General features: G+C 39.1%; 1 pseudogene; it reads left to right on the plus strand.

Moving 5' to 3' along the window:
• LOC144642755 (uncharacterized) overlaps positions 1-18,961 on the plus strand; it is a 51,480-nt pseudogene that overhangs the window by 16,237 nt on the left and 16,282 nt on the right.

Below are 18,961 nucleotides of genomic sequence, written 5' to 3' on the forward strand. Positions count from 1 at the left end.
AGAATCTGTGAATAAATACCATTACGTTGGTGTAAAAGAATGTGCTGACATGACAAGTTTTACTTTCGATCGGCTAGAGCTCAAGTCACGTAATGTTTTAAAGCTATGTAAGCTACCGTTCAAATCTTTGCGAATCCTTTGGTCTTTACTAAACAAATTTATTGCAAAGTATTTCTCTTAACGGTAATCTATTTTTTTTGGGCCTGTGTCATTGAAAGGATTTTAGAGAAAAAGAAACATGCCCTGACTTGTACCGCTTACGTCATTCGGTATGCTAGGGAAATCCCCTCTGTTCTAAAAACAGCTTCAGCGTCCGCACGTGGGAATTCGGCCAGAATTTGCATATAAGAAAAATAATTAATCGCGGCTAGAACAAGTCAACCATGAAATGTACACAAAGTTTGTCAGACGCTGCATTTTTACAACCGCCTATTGTAATACGAAAACCGAAAGAGGGTCAAATAAATTTTGAACTGTTGAAGAGGTTCAAAAATAGTAGTAACTTTATAGAAACTGCGAAACATTGTCTTTGGGCCAGTTTTCAGTTTTATGTAAATAAGGAATACTGTCGAAATTCTCACAGATACTTACGTTCCTGGCGTGAAGCCAGACGTTCTTATGAACTGATCTTTTTTTTTTTTTTTTTTTTTTTTTTTTTTTTTAGATAAAGCATGAACTTATGAACTGATCTTGCAGACCCAGGGGCAGTAGTTGTAAACTCTTGCCCGAAAAATCCCGTCGTCCCGATAAGCGATTTTTTTGGTTTCACGGATCAGGATCGTGGGAATTAAATTTGGCCAGCATATAGCATTAGCATATAAGAAAAATATTTAATTGCGGATGGAACTAGTCAACCATGAAATGTCACACAAGGTGTTTTCTTACCATTTTGTTTGTCAGTCGCACTGACATTATTAGACGCAGACAAACGGGATAAGGGGGGGGGGGTGCATTTTTTGGTCCCCCCACATGGCTCCCCTAAAGTGCTCACGAGACCAGCGCAGTTGTAAGCTCTAAGAGCTCTTGTTTTTTTTCGTTTTGTCGGTGACCTGTCCCAGACCTCCACTCGGTCGAGCTTGAAGTCACGTAATGTTTAGAAGCTACAAATCAGTAACAAATGGAAAAAGTTTCTCTATTTTTGTCTTTATAAAGTATGTTTATTGTGAACTATTCCATTTTGAAGCGTTTAGTCCATGGAAAATACTAAATTTCCACGCTTTCAAAGAGAAATATAATTTAGCGGGCCAGAATCTGTGAATAAATACCATTACGTTGGTGTAAAAGAATGTGCTGACATGACAAGTTTTACTTTCGATCGGCTAGAGCTCAAGTCACGTAATGTTTTAAAGCTATGTAAGCTACCTATCAAATCTTTGCGAATCCTTTGGTCTTTACTAAACAAATTTATTGCAAAGTATTTCTCTTAAGAGTAATCTATTTTTTTTGGGCCTGTGTCATTGAAAGGATTTTAGAGAAAAAGAAAAATTCCCTTCACAAACATGTCCTGACTTGTACCGCTTACGTCATTCGGTATGCTAGGGAAATACCCTCTGTTCTAAAAACAGCTTCAGCGTCCGCACGTGGGAATTCGGCCAAAATTTGCATATAAGAAAAATTATTAATCGCGGCTAGAACAAGTCAACCATGAAATGTACACAAAGTTTGTCAAACGCTGCATTTTTAAAACCGCCTATTGTAATACGAAAACCGAAACAGGGTCAAATAAATTTTGAACTGTTGAAGAGGTTCAAAAATAGTAGTAACTTTATAGAAACTGCGAAACATTGTCATTGGGCCATTTTCAGTTTTATGCAAATGGGGAATACTGTCAAAATTCTCACGGATATTTACGTTCCTTGCGTGAAGCCAGACGTACTTATCAATTGTAAAGTTTATCCTCGGAGACCCAGGGGCAGTTGTTGTAAACCTTCGCCCAAAAAATCTCGTCGTCCGGATAAGCGTTTTTTTGGTTTACGGATCAGGATCGTGGGAATTAAATTTGGCCAGCATTAGCATATAGGAAAAATATTTAATTGCGGATGGAACAAGTCAACCATGAAATGTCACACAAGGTGTTTTCTTACCATTTTGCTTGTCAGTCGCAACATTGTTTGACGCAGATAAAGGGGATATAAGGGGGTGGGGTGCATTTTTTATTCTCCCCCCATGGCTACCCCTAGGGTGGTCACGTGACCAGCGCAGTTTTAAGCTCTAAGAGCTTCTTGTTTTTTTTTAGTTTTGTCGGTGACCAGACCCAGACCTCCACTCGGTCGAGGTTATGTCATGCGATGTTTAGAAGCTATAAATCAGTAACAAATGAAAACAAATGGTTATTCTTTGTCTTTACAAAGAATGTTTAGTGTGAAATATTCGAATTTGAAGCCTTTGACTCATGAAAAATAATAAATTTTCACGCTTTCAAAGAGAAATGTAATTCAGCGGGCCAGAATCTGTGAATAGATACCATTATGCATCAGTCAATTGAAACCCCGGCCCCCCGACCCCCGGGACTTACCGGGGAATTTAACATTTACCAAGTGTTAAAACCCGGCTTATTTCCCCGCCCTAGGGGCCTAGACGTCTGTTAAAAGCCCCGCATAGCGGGGGCATCCGAAACGACTCTCAGGATCATTCAGGAAAAAAAAGGACAAAAATCTTGATTTCGTTGCAGAAGTTGAAAAATATGTTTCTTTCATATATTGTCCATATATAGTTATGAGGTCGGAAAGAAACCTGATGTAGTTTGTTTCCGCCAAAAACCTATTAAAAAACTGCTTTTCGTGGTCAGAGACACAAATTTGTTAAATTTAAAACCCGAAATTAGCCATTATGAACACGCCTGCCGGAAGGACCCATGATATCGGGGTGTGATTGCCCCAAAGAACGTATTTCAGCTTTTGTTGACTATCTACTTCAGCCGATAGCACAGCGACAAGCTTCGTGCGACAGACTTTAATAACTTTATTGAGATAATTACACTGCCATACCTAAACAGCCCAAAAAAGCTTTCCTTGTCTCATTTACACTTTATGCGAAGCATACGAAGAATTTCATTAAGGAAACCCTCCCGTACCTAACAGGTTTTTAAGAGAGATGCTCCAATTCAATGGAAAAGATTATCTTTAAGCGCATCAAACAGCCATGGGCACGACAATCGCCGCAGTTTCTGCTGTCATCTTCACGGCCAAAATAGAAAACGAAATACTCAGACAAGTACCAATAAATCTATCCTTTGGAAACGACTTATTGACGACGTCTTTTAAACTAATGTGGGGCACAAGAAGAGACAAAATAGAAGAATTTCTGCTAAAGGTAAACAGCTTTTACCCTACGATATAATCCACGGCTGAAATCTCAGAAACAGAAACTACTTTCTTGGAGACGATATTGTACAAAGGTGGCAGATTTCAAGTACAATGAGTCTATTTTTATCGTGTGAACACATTAAATACAAACCCAGGCGTCGCGAAAGGCTTTATCAAGGAAGAAGCGTGGAGACTTTTTAGAACGGATTCCTCAGAACGAACATTTTGAGAAAAGCATTTAGCCCTTTATGTTAAATCCCGAAAGAGCCCTACGTTACATCTATAAGGGCAGGTCTTCTAGCTCCGCTTCTCTGTGCAGCCGCATAGGCTACACATTAAGTGAACGTCGCATTCAAGATACACTTATTATAATATTCAAATGCCTTAACAACTTAGCACCTGTGTATCTTAAGGACCTCTTCTGTGTCAGGGACAATATCAAGAACTTGAGAGGCATTAATAAGATTGTCTTACCTAAGGTCAATACGACCAAGTATGGACTGAAGTCTGTAAGATACTGGGCGGCGAACGCCTGGAATCAACTGCCAGACCGAGTAAGAACAATTGCTACACTACAGGCCTTTCGTAATGCTGTGCGCAGCTAGATAGTCCCTTTTTAATTTTAATTTAATTTAATACTTATTTATTAATGAATTTTTCGTTCTGTATATATTTTTACATTTGTAATTTATTTTCTCGGCATATTAGCATATGTTTTGCTAGGGGCCTAGCCAGCCCCCGTCAGCTCCGAGGGTAAATAAATTTTATTGATTGATTGATTGATTATCCCGGCTGTCGTCCCCGCTTCAGGTGATAGCGTGCTGTTAAATCACCGCTCTACGGCCCCGGTCTACTGACATTTTGTTAAAACCACCGCCCCCCGGGGCCAACGCGCCGTTAAAAGTGCGTTAAATCCCGGCTTTGGACGCGTTAAATCCCTGCTAAGTCCCGGGGGTCGGGGGGCCGGGGTTTCAATTGACTGATGCATTACGTTGGTGGAAAAGAATGTGCTGACACGACAAGTTTCACTTTCGATCGGCTAGACCTCGAGTCACGTAATGTTTTAAAGCTATTTTAAGCTACCTTTCAAATCTTAGCGAATCCTTTGGTCTTTACTAAACAAATTTATTGCGTAATCTATTTTTTGGCTGTGTCATTGAAGGATTTTAGAGATATAAAGAAAAATTCCCTTCACAAACATGCCCTGTACCGCTTACGTCATTCGGTACGCGGTATGCTTGGGAAATTACCCTCTGTGCTAAAAACAGCTTCAGCGTCCGTGCGTGGGAATTCGGCCAGAATTTGCATATATGAAAAATTATTAATCGCGGCTGGAACAAGTCAACCATGAAATGTCACACAAAGTTTGTCAGTCGGTGCATTTTTGCAACCGCCTATTGTAATACGAAAACCAAAATAGGGGCAAAAATAATACTAACAGTATAGAAACTACAAAACATTGTTATTGGGTCAGTTTTCAAAGAGAAATATAATTCAGTGGGCCAGAATCTGTAAATAAATGCCATTACGTTGGTGTCAAAGAATGTGCTGACATGACAAGTTTCACTTTCGATCGGCTCGAGTCACGTAATTTTTCAAAGCTATCCAGCCTCCTTTGAAATCTTTGCGAATACTTTGGTCTTTACTTAAAGACTGTGAAGTATTTTGAAGCGTTTGAATCAAAGAAAATACTAAAATTTGATGCTTTAGCGGGCAAGAATTTACATTTATTTACATTACGTCTGTGTCCTGGAATGTGCTGGCGTTAGCAAATTTCTACTTTCACAAGGCAACGATCGGCAAGAATCACGCAATGCTCTGAAAGCTTAACTGCTACAAATGGAAACTAACCTAGCATGTTAAGTGTAAAATGTTCGACTTTTTAGCTTTACGTATTTTTGGAGCTGTGTCATCTACGGATTTCTGAAATCTAAAGGAAGACCACTGAGACAAACATGCCCTGACTTGCAAGGGTTATGTCATTGCTAAATTAATTCCCCGGAGAATTCCCATTCAGCAAAACACAGATCTTGTGTTCTTCTCGAGTTTGCTTTAATTATTTGCTGCAATATTCCGTTTTCGAATTCGGAGCTGGTCATTCAATCTTTAAACGATAATTCAAGACAACACTGGATGCTGATTTAAAAGATTTTTTTGTTTCGCGGATCAAGGATGGTGGGAATTAAATTTGGCCACCATTAGCATATAAGGAAAATGTTTAATTTCGGATGGAACTAGTCAACCATGAAATGTCACGCAAGGTGCTTTCGCCGAAGGTAAAGGGGATAAGGGGGGGGGGGGGGGGCACATGGCTCCCCTAAAGTGCTCACGAGACCAGCGCAGTTGTAAGCTCTAAGAGCTCTTGTTAACTGCGCTGCGCAGTTCTTGCTCTGCACGGGGTTTATTATTATTATTATTATTATTTTTAACTGCGCTGCGCAGTTCTTGCTCTGCACGCGGTTTATTATTATTATTATTATTATTTTTTTTTTTTTTTCGTTTTGTCGGTGACCAGACCCAGACCTCCACTCGGTCGAGCTTGAATCACGCGATGTTTAGAAGCTACAAATCAGTAACAAATGAAAAATTTTTTCTTATTTTTGTCTTTACAAAGAATGTTTTGTTTGAGATGTTCGACTTTAAAGCATTTGACTCATGGAAAATACTAAATTTCCACGCTTTCAAAGAGAAATATAATACAGTGGGCCAGAATCTGTAAATAAATGCCATTACGTTGGTGTCAAAGAATGTGCTGACATGACAAGTTTCACTTTCGATCGGCTAGACCTCGAGTCACGTAATGTTTTAAAGCTATTATAAGCTACCTTTCAAATCTTTGCGAATCCTTTGGCCTTTACTAAACAAATTTATTGCGTAATCTATTTTTTGGCTGTGTCGTTGAAGGATTTTAGAGATATGAAGAAAAATTCCCTTCACAAACATGCCCTGTACCGCTTACGTCATTCGGTATGCCAGGGAAATTACCCTCTGTGCTAAAAACAGCTTCAGCGTCCGCGCGTGGGAATTCGGCCAGAATTTGCATATATGAAAAATTATTAATCGCGGCTGGAACAAGTCAACCATGAAATGTCACACAAAGTTTGTCAGTCGCTGCATTTTTACAACCGCCTATTGTAATACGAAAACCAAAATAAGGGCAAAAATAATACTAACAGTATAGAAACTACAAAACATTGTCATTGGGTCAGTTTTCAAAGAGAAATATAATTCAGTGGGCCAGAATCTGTAAATAAATGCCATTACGTTGGTGTCAAAGAATGTGCTGACATGACAAGTTTCACTTTCGATCGGCTCGAGTCACGTAATTTTTCAAAGCTATTCAGCCACCTTTGAAATCTTTGCGAATCCTTTGGTCTTTACTTAAAACTGTGAAGTATTTTGAAGCGTTTGAATCAAAGAAAATACTAAAATTTGATGCTTTAGCGGGCAAGAATTTACATTTATTTACATTACGTCTGTGTCCTGGAATGTGCTAGCGTTAGCAAATTTCTACTTTCACAAGGCACCGATCGGCAAGAATCACGCAATGCTCTGAAAGCTTAACTGCTACAAATGGAAACTAACCTAGCATGTTAAGTTTAAAATGTTCGACTTTTTAGCTTTACGTATTTTTGGAGCTGTGTCATCTACGGATTTTTGAATTCTGAAGGAAGACCACTGAGACAAACATGCCCTGACTTGCAAGGATTACGTCATTGGTAAATTAATTCCCCGGGGAATTCCCATTCAGCAAAACACAGGTCTAGTGTTCTTCTCAAATTTGATTTAATTATTTGCTCCAATATTCCATTTTCGGAGCTGGTTATTCAATCTTTAAACGGTAATTCAAGACAACACTGGATGCTGATTTAAAAGATTTTTTTGTTTCACGGATCAGGATCGTGGGAATTAAATTTGGCCACCACTAGCATATAAGGAAAATATTTAATTTTGGGTGGAACTAGTCAACCATGAAATGTCACGCAATGTGTTTTCTTACCATCTTGTTTGTTAGTCGCAACATTGTTCGTCGCGGGTGAAGGGGATAAGGGGGGGGGGGGTGCATTTTTTGTTCCCCCCACATGGCTCTCCTAAAGTGCTCACGAGACCAGCGCAGTTGTAAGCTCTAAGAGCTCTTGTTATTTTTCGTTTTGTCGGTGACCTGTCCCAGACCTCCACTCGGTCGAGCTTGAAGTCACGTAATGTTTAGAAGCTACAAATCAGTATCAAATGTAAACATTTTCTTATTTTTTTTCTTTACAAAGAATGTTTAGTGTGAAATATTCGATTTTGAAGCGTTTTATTCAAAGGAAATTCTAAATTTTCATGCGTGGAAAGAAAAATATATTTCAGCGGACCAGAATCTGTGAATAAATACCATTACGTTGGTGTAAAAGAATGTGCTGACATGACAAGTTTCACTTTCGATCGGCTAGACCTCGAGTCACGTAATTTTTCAAAGCTATTATCAGCTTAGCTGCTACCTTTCAAATCTTTGCGAATCCATTAATCTTTACTTACAAAATTCAGTGTGAAGCATTTTGAAGCGTTTGAATCGAAGATAATATTAAAATTTCACGCTTTAAATAAATACGCTTTAGCGGGCAAGAATTTACATTTATTTACATTACGTTTGTGTCCTGGAATGTGCTGGCGTTAGCAAATTTTTACTTTCACAAGGCACTGAATCACGCAATGCTCTGAAAGCTATAAATCTGCTAAAAATGGAAACTAAACAAATCCTTTGAACTTAACCTAGCATGTTAAGTGTGAAATGTTCGATTTTTTTAGCGTTATTTATTTTTGGAGCTGTGTCATCTAGAGGATTTCTGAAATCTGAAGGAAAACCACCGAGACAAACATGTTCGGACTTGCAAGATTTACGTTATTGGTAAACTAATTCCCCGGGGAATTCCCATTCAGCAAAACACAGGTCCAATGTTCTTCTCAAATTTGATTTATTTATCTGCTCCAATATTCCATTTTCGGAGCTGGTTATTCAATCTTTAAACGGTAATTCAAGACAACACTGGATGCTGATTTAAAAGATTTTTTGGTTTCACGGATCAAGATCGTGGGAATTAAACTTGGCCACCATTAGCATATAAGAAAAATGTTTAATTTCGGATGGAACTAGTCAACCATGAAATGTCACGCAAGGTGTTTTCTTACCATCTTGTTTGTCAGTCGCAACTTTGCTCGACGCAGGAAAAGGGGATAAGGGGAGGGGGGTGCATTTTTTGTTCCCCCCACATGGCTCCCCTAAAGTGCTCACGAGACCAGCGCAGTTGTAAGCTCTAAGAGCTCTTGTTGCATCTTACTCGGTAGGTTCCCAGGTCATTGTTCTCCTAGTTGAAAACTAAAACGGTTTTTGTGAGTTTAAGTTTAAGGATATCCTTGCCAATTTTGGGCCAGCAGTCGCTTTTTCACCCCCTAGCAGTGTGGAATTGTAAGGCATTTCTAGCGATTTTATATATATAATTTTTCAATGTTCTAATAAAATTGTCTCTTCCCAAAAATAATGCCCGTGACAATCACAAGTTTGCTTTTAACTTCTCTCTCGTCACAAAACCTAAATGAATGATCTTCCGCTTATTTTTTCTTCAGAGAGACAGTACTTTGGTCATTTAACATTTTAAATTAGTCGAACACAAAATAAGTTTTCATACTCAACGCTTTAGTCTCTAAGCCAGCAACTAACATCTTCAGTGTATAAGCATTAAAATTCATTTCTCCAACATGTCAACCGTTAAGAAACAAAGAAGTTCGAAATTCCATTCTGTTTTTGGAAAATGAAAACTAAAAAACCTGAAATGTCATCCAAGGGTAGAGAATTTCATTTTCTAATTTCCCAAAGGAACGGGTGACTATAACATTAACAGAAATTTCTGATTTTCCTTTTCAAAGAGAACAGTATATAGTAAACTCATCAGTAAAGTTCACTCAAGCAAGGAATACCGGCTGGTCTTCGGTTTTTAGTCGTTGGTGTGGTGAGTACACAACTTGCCTTATATTGTATGCCTTTCATAATCTTTACCTGTTTAACTAAATAAATAGGGTAATTTCTTTAGCAAGAGATTTTTTAGTCTAATGCTTGCGTGCGCTTTGCGCATGCGCATTAGACTCTTTGTTATATGAAAAAAAGCTGTTAGCAATCCCAAGGGAATGGTTCGGGATCGATAATCGTTCGCTGTAATGTAGAAAACAATGATCAGCTGCAAGAACGGACTCCGTACGGACACGCACGATTAGTTTCAATTAAAAACAGCCAATCAGCGACACGTGTTCCCACGCATAATTAAAAGTTCTTTCTCAAGTCACGATTATTCAACACTTGAACAGGACGTAATAATTTTCCAGTTAAGACATTTGTAAGCTTTTTGTGAAAATAAATCTTCGTTTTCAGTTCAGTTAAGCACTTGTGTTTTCGTCTTGCTTTTTAGAAAAAATATTTCGACGGCGACTCGCGTTTATTTACACAATGCGACCAAATATTTATTTTGTTTTAAAAAATAGAAAACTTTGCCTCGTATTTTGTATTTAAGTCATTCGAATTTTGACCAATTTTTTCTTTACAGTGCAAACAAAAACCTTCAAAAATAAAAGATGTACATGGATAAATGTAAATCAAGTTACGCGACTAAATCAAAATGCGTTTGTTTGGCCGCTTTGCAGTATTACACTGTCCCGGCCTTTGCCATACACTGAAATCGAATTTCGTGCTTTTACGACTCTCAGAGATCTTAAGTTCTTCTTACAGCTAGAAAAATCATAAAATGGTTACATTGATATGGAAGTGATGATTCGCGAAATTTGTACATCATGATAAACAGTCTTCGCTCCTGTGTATGGTAGCTCGATAATAATTGCCTAGTTTCCAGCGTTCAAAAGGTCATCATTATATTGACGTGAGCATTTACACCCGTTTTTAGAAAAATCTGTCACTAAGTGCTTACAGTACAATGGAGTAACAGTCACTATTTCAAGTGCTTTTATTGCAAAATCTGTTTCAAGAGTCATCATCAAAATGGTGAAAAATCTGAAAGAAAACGATGTGAAGTTCTTCAACCCTTGTTGTAATGAACATGCTTTTTGTAAATCGTCACGCAATCTTGTCCAAATGTTTAATCGTTTCTGCTTTTACGGACAATACGGAAGAAGTAACATCAACTCCTGTTCATACTTTAAATTTTGTGAAGCATATAACATTTATGACTGTTTCGTTTTCATCCATAATCATCCACGATGCCCCTAGCTTGCTATAAGCATTTTAAATTAAACTCCCGAACACAAACCTCTAACCAATTTTAACCGGCTTACGAAAACCGCGCAATCTGTATCACTATGCCATACGGCATTAGACTCATGTCACCCTTGGTGACCTATTTTTACATACAGTTAGCTGTTGTAAGTTACAAGTAAATTGATGCTGTGAAGTCCGGAAAGCTCATGATAATAGCATATTCAAAATTATATACACTCATTCCAGCGTTTAACTAAGTTCCAATTTATCCAGAAGGTTCCAAAGTTTGCCCTTGCAAGATGAGCTTTAATCTCATTAGGGACTGTTCATTTTTTAATGGGTAAGGGGTGGGGGGGGGGGGGGGGGCTGGTGGGATTTGACAGATAGTAGCCGCTATATATAATGGTCCCCCTTCTTCATCGGAAATTTTAGCCTGCCCCCCCCTTCAAGATCCAACTTTTTTTTCGATGACCCCCCCCCCCCCAAAAAAAAGACAATCAAGTAAAATTAAAATTTATCAAGCCTTATGACTAAAGAGTGTATCAGTTGTTCAGTCATAATAATAGACAAACTACATCCTTCAAATAGCTGACATTGGCTTGGATTTTTTATTGCGTGATGGCGTTTGTTAGTATGGGTTGACTGCATTTGTAACTAATGAGCTGTTGGGTTGAGTTAAGCCGTTTTGTACATATAACAAAGTAAGGGGATCCGGGGGCATGCTCCCCCGAGAAAATTTGAATTTTCAGAACCTCAGGAATGTTGTTTTGGGCATTCTGGCAAGATTTCAAACTATTATAGAAGCCCTCATTAAAACACTTAAAATTATAATTATTTTCAGTGATCCCCCCTCACAGACCATATTTTTTTGGCTGACCCCCCCTTTTAAGCCAGATTTTTTCACATGGCCCCCCCCCCTCAAATCCCACCAGCCCCCCTACTCCATAAAAAATGAACGGTCCCTTAGGAAAGGGGAGTTGAGAGATGTATTTACTACGATATGTCAAAAAATTGCTTTCTCTTTCATCTTGGCAATGCATCAGCCTGGAATTTTTCTGTTGTGCATTTTAAAATACAAGTAGGCCAAAACATTTGTAGGCCCGGGCCTACGGGTAGGCTAGCAACGCCCCTTGGGTACTCTGAGGTAATGAATTTATTTTAAATTTAACGTTACTTTTCTTTCATCGTGTTACAAATCAAAATATTTTAAAGAACAAGGTAACAAACGTTCAAGAATTCTTCCGGCGAACATTTCTTATAGTGCGTTTCTGTGTTTACAATGGCCACCTTTAGTCCACAAGATAAAAAAATTAAAGAAAACGCGCACTGAGATTTGGAATATACGTACTTGATTGCCCAACCCTGCCTTTTCACAGTGGCAGCGCTTTAATTTGCAACGCGTTTTACAAAGCATTGCGCATTCTTACAAAACATTTTACTCTGCTTATTTTTTTAGTTACAAGACTTACAGAAGAAAGCGTCATGAACAACATAGACGAAATTATACAAGACATAGCTATAGGCTTAGCTGTTGCCATGTTTCTTATTAACACCGGTCGTGCTATAAAAGCTATCGAGTTATGCAAGGAAAGCTTGGTTTTGCATAGTTATAAAGCAATTAGAATAGAGAAGCAATTTGCCAAATTTGTTTATAAGAGAATCTATTTTACGATGTTCACGGCGTACTGTCGTATCCACGATAACACAAATGCAATAACATATGGCTGCAAACTTCTCGACATGCACCGCGATCATGGTGAGACAGTCAACGAAGGGAGGCTTAGCATGGCACTGGCAGAGATCTATGGGAGTCAAAATAAGTATGTTGAGGCGAAAGAACTTTATGAAAGAGCAGTCGCTATCATGAAAGAAACTGGCGACAAACAACGTGAGGCAATGGCTTCTGGAAACCTAGGGTATGCGCTTTTTTCTATCGGTGAACATGTCAAAGCTAAAGAATATTTCGAGAAATCACTTGCGATCAGTATGGAAAATGGTGACAAAAACGGAGAAGCAGTAAATTACGGAAATCTAGGAAATGTGTTTGAATCTATCGGTGAATATGTCAAAGCTAAAGAATATCTCGAGAAAGCACTTGCGATCAATTTGGAAATTGGTAACAGAAACGGAGAAGCAACAAATTACGGAGCCCTTGGAGCTGTGTTTCAATCTCTCAGTGAATATGTCAAAGCTAAGAAATATTACGAGAAAGCACTTGCGATCCACTTGGAAATTGGTGACAGAAACAGCGAAGCAAAAAATTACGGAGCCCTTGGAGCTGTGTTTCAATCTCTCAGTGAATATGTCAAAGCTAAGGAATATTACGAGAAAGCACTTGCGATCCACTTGGAAATTGGTGACATAAAAAGAGAAGCAAGAAATTACGGAAACCAAGGAACTGTGTTTCAATCTCTCCGTGAATATGTCAAAGCTAAAGAATATCACGAGAAAGCACTTGCGATCAACATGGAAATTGGTGACAGAAACGGAGAAGCAACAAATTACGGAAACCTAGGAACTGTGTTTCAATCTATCGGTGAATATGTCAAAGCTAAGGAAAATCACGAGAAAGCACTAGCAATCCACTTGGAAATTGGTGACAGAAACGGAGAAGCAAAAAATTACGCAAACCTAGGAGCTGTGTTTCAATCTACCGGTGAATATGTCAAAGCTAAAGAATATTACGAGAAAGCACTTGCGAACAACAAGGAAATTGGTGACAGAAAAGGGGAAGCAGCAAATTACGGAAACTTAGGAACTGTGTTTCAATATATGGGTGAATATGTCAAAGCTAAAGAATATTACGAGAAAGCACTTGCGATCAACAAGGAAATTGGTAACAGAAAAGGAAAAGCAGCAAATTACGGAAACCTAGGAGCTGTGTTTCAATATATCGGTGAATATGTCAAAGCTAAAGAATATCACGAGAAAGCACTAGCGATCAGTATGGAAACTGGTGACAGAGACGGAGAAGCGACAAATTACGGAAAACTAGGAACTGTGTTTCAATCTCTCAGTGAATATGTCAAAGCCAAGGAATATTACGAGAAAGCAATTGCGATCCACTTGGAAATTGGTGACAGAAACGGAGTAGCAAGAAATTACGGAAACCAAGGAACTGTGTTTCAATCTATCGGTGAATATGTCAAAGCTAAAGAATATCACGAGAAAGCACTTGCGATCAGTATTGAAACTGGTGACAGAAACGGAGTAGCAACAAATTACGGAAACCTAGGAACTGTGTTTCAATCTATCGGTGAATATGTGAAAGCTAAAGATTATCACGAGAAAGCACTTGCGATCAACGTGGAAATTGGTAACAGAAACGGAGTAGCAGCAAATTACGGAAACCTAGGAGCTGTGTTTCAATATGTCAGTGAATATGTCAAAGCAAAAGAATATCACGAGAAAGCACTCGCGATCAACGTGGAAATTGGTGACAGAGACGGAGAAGCGACAAATTACGGAAAACTAGGAACTGTGTTTCATTCTCTCGGTGAATATGTCATAGCTAAAGAATATTACGAGAAAGCACTTGCGATCAGTATTGAAACTGGTGACAGAGACGGAATAGCAGTAACTTACGGAAAACTAGGAACTGTGTTTAAATCTCTCGGTGAATATGTCAAAGCTAAAGAATATTACGAGAAATCACTTGCAATCAAGATGGAAATTGGTGACAGAAACGGAGTAGCAGCAGGTTACGGAAACCTAGGAACTGTGTTTCAATCTATCGGTGAATATGACAAAGCTAAAGAATATCACGAGAAAGCACTTTCGATCAACATAGAAATTGGTGACAGAGATGGAGAAGCAACAAATTACGGGAACCTAGGAATTTTGTTTCAGTCTCTCGGTGAATATGTCAAAGCTAAAGAATATCTCGAGAAAGCACTTGCGATCAACATAGAAATTGGTGACAGAAACGGAGAAGCAACAAATTACGGAAAACTATGAACTGTGTTTCAGTCTCTCGGTGAATATGTCAAAGCTAAAGAATATCACGAGAAAGCAATTGTGATGAAATTGGAAATTGGTGACAGAAACGGAGAAGCAGCAAATTACGGAAACCTAGGAACTATGTTTAAATCCATCGGTGAATATGTCAAAGCTAAAGAATATTACCAGAAAGCAATTGTCACCTCAAAGAAAACTGGAGACAGAGAAACGGAAGCAAGACAAAATGCTACGTAAACCTGGGAGCTGTGTTTGACTTTCTTGGAGAATATAGAAAGAGTAAACAATATCTTGATAAAGCACTCGGGATGCTAATTCAAATTGGTGACAGGGAAGGGGAAGCAACCTGTTATGCAAACGTAGGAGATCTGTTTTTATCTCTTGGTGATCATGTCAAGCCTAAAGAATATTATGAGAAAGCATTCGCGATCGCAGTTGAAATTGGTAGCAAAAGAACAGAAGCAGCTATTTGCAACAAACTAGGAAAACTGTTTCAATCGCTCGGTGGATATGTCGCGGCTGAAGAATATCTCGAGAAGGCACTTTCAATAAGTAAAGAGATAAGGGCCGGTGAAACTGAGTTTGGGTGCTATTGTTCTCTTACACGTACGAAGTTATCACAAGAAAAGATTGAAGAAGCTGTATACTATCTGTTTCAAAGTATTGAGAAATGCGAAGATTTGCGAAGTTTTAATGCAGACAATGATCAAATTAAGATATCCTTAGCGGACGAGCATGCGTTTCCCTACCTGCAGCTCAGTGTATTGCTTTGTGCCGCTGGAAATTTTAAGGATGCTCTTTATACTGTAGAGCTGGGACGGGCTAGAGCCCTTGCAGACTTGATGGCAACTCAGTACTCTGCCGAAACACACATATCAGCTAACCCGCAATCATGGATTGGCATTGAAAATGTCATAAAGAGGGAAAGTAATTGCACTTGTCTATACATTTCTTATACTGATGCACAAGTGCTTTTGTGGATTCTCAAGACAAGCGGAGCCATTCATTTCCGACACATTACAGTGGATGAAAAGACTCTCCATACCAGACTAGGAAAGGTTGCTACATATTTGGATGAGTTTTTTGCTATCATGGCTACTAGCTTCCGCAGCTTTGGCATTCTACCCGAAGAGCTTTGCGAAGATCGATCCTTGAATGACATTGAGCCGGAACCTGATTCTTCTCGGGAAGAGTACCTCGCAGCTTTGCGACAAGGAAAGGATGAGGATGATCCTAAACCAAGTCTCACTTTGTTCCACGAAATGCTCATTGATCCTGTGTCCGACTTACTTAAAGAGCCTGAAATCATCATTGTTCCTGATCGCCGCCTGTACCGTGTTCCATTTCCAGCCTTACTCGATAAAAAAGGAAAGTTTTTATCAGAAACATTCAGGATCCGCGTCGCTTCTTCGTTAACGACTCTCAAGCTCATTCAGGACAGTCCTGCAGACTATCACAGTCAGAATGGTGTTCTGATAGTGGGTGATCCTGATGTTGGTGATGTGATGTACTGCGGAAGTCTCAACAGAAAGTTTGTGCCATTGCCTGGTGCAAGAAAGGAAGCAGAGATGATTGGACGACTGCTTGGCGTTCAGCCTTTGTTAGGACAGCACGCAACGAAGCAGGCGGTACTTCAAAGGATCAATTCAGTGAGTCTGATACATTTGGCTGCTCATGGTAATGCTGAAAGAGGAGAAATTGCCCTTGCCCCTCTACGCCCTACTACTGGAATTCCACAAGAAGAAGACTACCTTTTGAAAATGTCCGACATTTCACAAATTCGCCTGCGAGCTAAACTGGTGATACTTAGCTGTTGTCACAGTGGCCGTGGACAAATAAGAGCCGAGAGAGTTGTTGGAATCGCTCGTGCGTTCTTAGGATCCGGTGCACGTTCAGTATTGGTGGCACTGTGGGCTCTGGAAGACAGTGCAACATTGCAGTTGATGAGTCGTTTCTACGAGCACCTTGTTCGTGGGGAAAGTGCCAGTGAGTCTCTTCACGAGGCCATGAAGTGGATGAGAGAAAACGGCTATTCTGATGTGAAGGAGTGGGCACCTTTCATGCTGATTGGAGATAACGTGACCTTCGACTTTGGAAAATAGAGGTTAGTCTAAAATTGCGAAGAAAAATCTGATTCACGACTTTGGTTAACTGTGTGAGTTAAATCAAAACGAAAACTCTGTCTTCTACAATATTTCATAACAAGTAACACGGTCAGAATCAAAACCTTACAGTGAGAGTTTACATAGCAATAGGTTTTGTATTCCTACTGTTGGGTCATTTTTTTAAACACAATTCTATTTGTGAGGTGGTCAGATCTTTTAACAGCTTCCGTTTTCCTTCTGCGCCTTTTGTCGTTTAGATTTTTGTGTTGGAATTTAAGTCGGATTGCAATTGCAGTTAGACTATAGGAATGTACTTAAAGAAATTTGTTACAAAATGTTGTAGGAACTTTTTTGCTCCAATTTTTTAAAATTCTGGTTTTTCTTTTTTGATTTTCATTTGTAGGATGAATGGATCATATCAATGGACTTCCCAGAGACAGAAAGGAAGCAAGAAACAGAAAAAGAGAAGCAAGAAATTACGGAAACCATGGAACTGTGTTTCAATCTCTCCGTGAATATGTCAAAGCTAAAGAATATCACGAGAAAGCACTTGCGATCAACATGGAAATTGGTGACAGAAACGGAGAAGCAACAAATTACGGAAACCTAGGAACTGTGTTTCAATCTATCGGTGAATATGTCAAAGCTAAAGAATATCACGAGAAAGCACTTGCGATCAACATGGAAATTGGTGACAGAAACGGAGAAGCAAAAAATTACGCAAACCTAGGAGCTGTGTTTCAATATACCGGTGAATATGTCAAAGCTAAAGAATATTACGAGAAAGCACTTGCGAACAACAAGGAAATTGGTGACAGAAAAGGGGAAGCAGCAAATTACGGAAACTTAGGAACTGTGTTTCAATATATGGGTGAATATGTCAAAGCTAAAGAATATTACGAGAAAGCACTTGCGATCAACAAGGAAATTGGTGACAGAAAAGGAAAAGCAGCAAATTACGGAAACCTAGGAACTGTGTTTCAATATATCGGTGAATATGTCAAAGCTAAAGAATATCACGAGAAAGCACTAGCGATCAGTATGGAAACTGGTGACAGAGACGGAGAAGCGACAAATTACGGAAAACTAGGAACTGTGTTTCAATCTCTCAGTGAATATGTCAAAGCCAAGGAATATTACGAGAAAGCAATTGCGATCCACTTGGAAATTGGTGACAGAAACGGAGTAGCAAGAAATTACGGAAACCAAGGAACTGTGTTTCAATCTATCGGTGAATATGTCAAAGCTAAAGAATATCACGAGAAAGCACTTGCGATCAGTATTGAAACTGGTGACAGAAACGGAGTAGCAACAAATTACGGAAACCTAGGAACTGTGTTTCAATCTATCGGTGAATATGTGAAAGCTAAAGATTATCACGAGAAAGCACTTGCGATCAACGTGGAAATTGGTAACAGAAACGGAGTAGCAGCAAATTACGGAAACCTAGGAGCTGTGTTTCAATATGTCAGTGAATATGTCAAAGCAAAAGAATATCACGAGAAAGCACTCGCGATCAACGTGGAAATTGGTGACAGAGACGGAGAAGCGACAAATTACGGAAAACTAGGAACTGTGTTTCATTCTCTCGGTGAATATGTCATAGCTAAAGAATATTACGAGAAAGCACTTGCGATCAGTATTGAAACTGGTGACAGAGACGGAATAGCAGTAACTTACGGAAAACTAGGAACTGTGTTTAAATCTCTCGGTGAATATGTCAAAGCTAAAGAATATTACGAGAAAGCACTTGCAATCAAGATGGAAATTGGTGACAGAAACGGAGTATCAGCAGGTTACGGAAGCCTAGGAACTGTGTTTCAATCTATCGGTGAATATGACAAAGCTAAAGAATATCACGAGAAAGCACTTTCGATCAACATAGAAATTGGTGACAGAGATGGAGAAGCAACAAATTAGGGGAACCTAGGAATTTTGTTTCAGTCTCTCGGTGAATATGTCAAAGCTAAAGAATATCTCGAGAAAGCACTTGCGATCAACATAGAAATTGGTGATAGAAACGGAGAAGCAACAAATTACGGAAAACTAGGAACTGTGTTTCAGTCTCTCGGTGAATATGTCAAAGCTAAAGAATATCACGAGAAAGCAATTGTGATGAAATTGGAAATTGGTGACAGAAACGGAGAAGCAGCAAATTACGGAAACCTAGGAACTATGTTTAAATCCATCGGTGAATATGTCAAAGCTAAAGAATATTACCAGAAAGCAATTGTCACCTCAAAGAAAACTGGAGACAGAGAAACGGAAGCAAGATGCTACGTAAGCCTGGGAGCTGTGTTTGACTTTCTTGGAGAATATAGAAAGAGTAAACAATATCTTGATAAAGCACT

The sequence above is a fragment of the Oculina patagonica genome, chromosome 2 (genome assembly GCF_052425735.1).
Source record: "Oculina patagonica isolate OP01 chromosome 2, crgOcupat, whole genome shotgun sequence".
Classification (NCBI taxonomy): Eukaryota; Metazoa; Cnidaria; class Anthozoa; order Scleractinia; family Oculinidae; genus Oculina; species Oculina patagonica.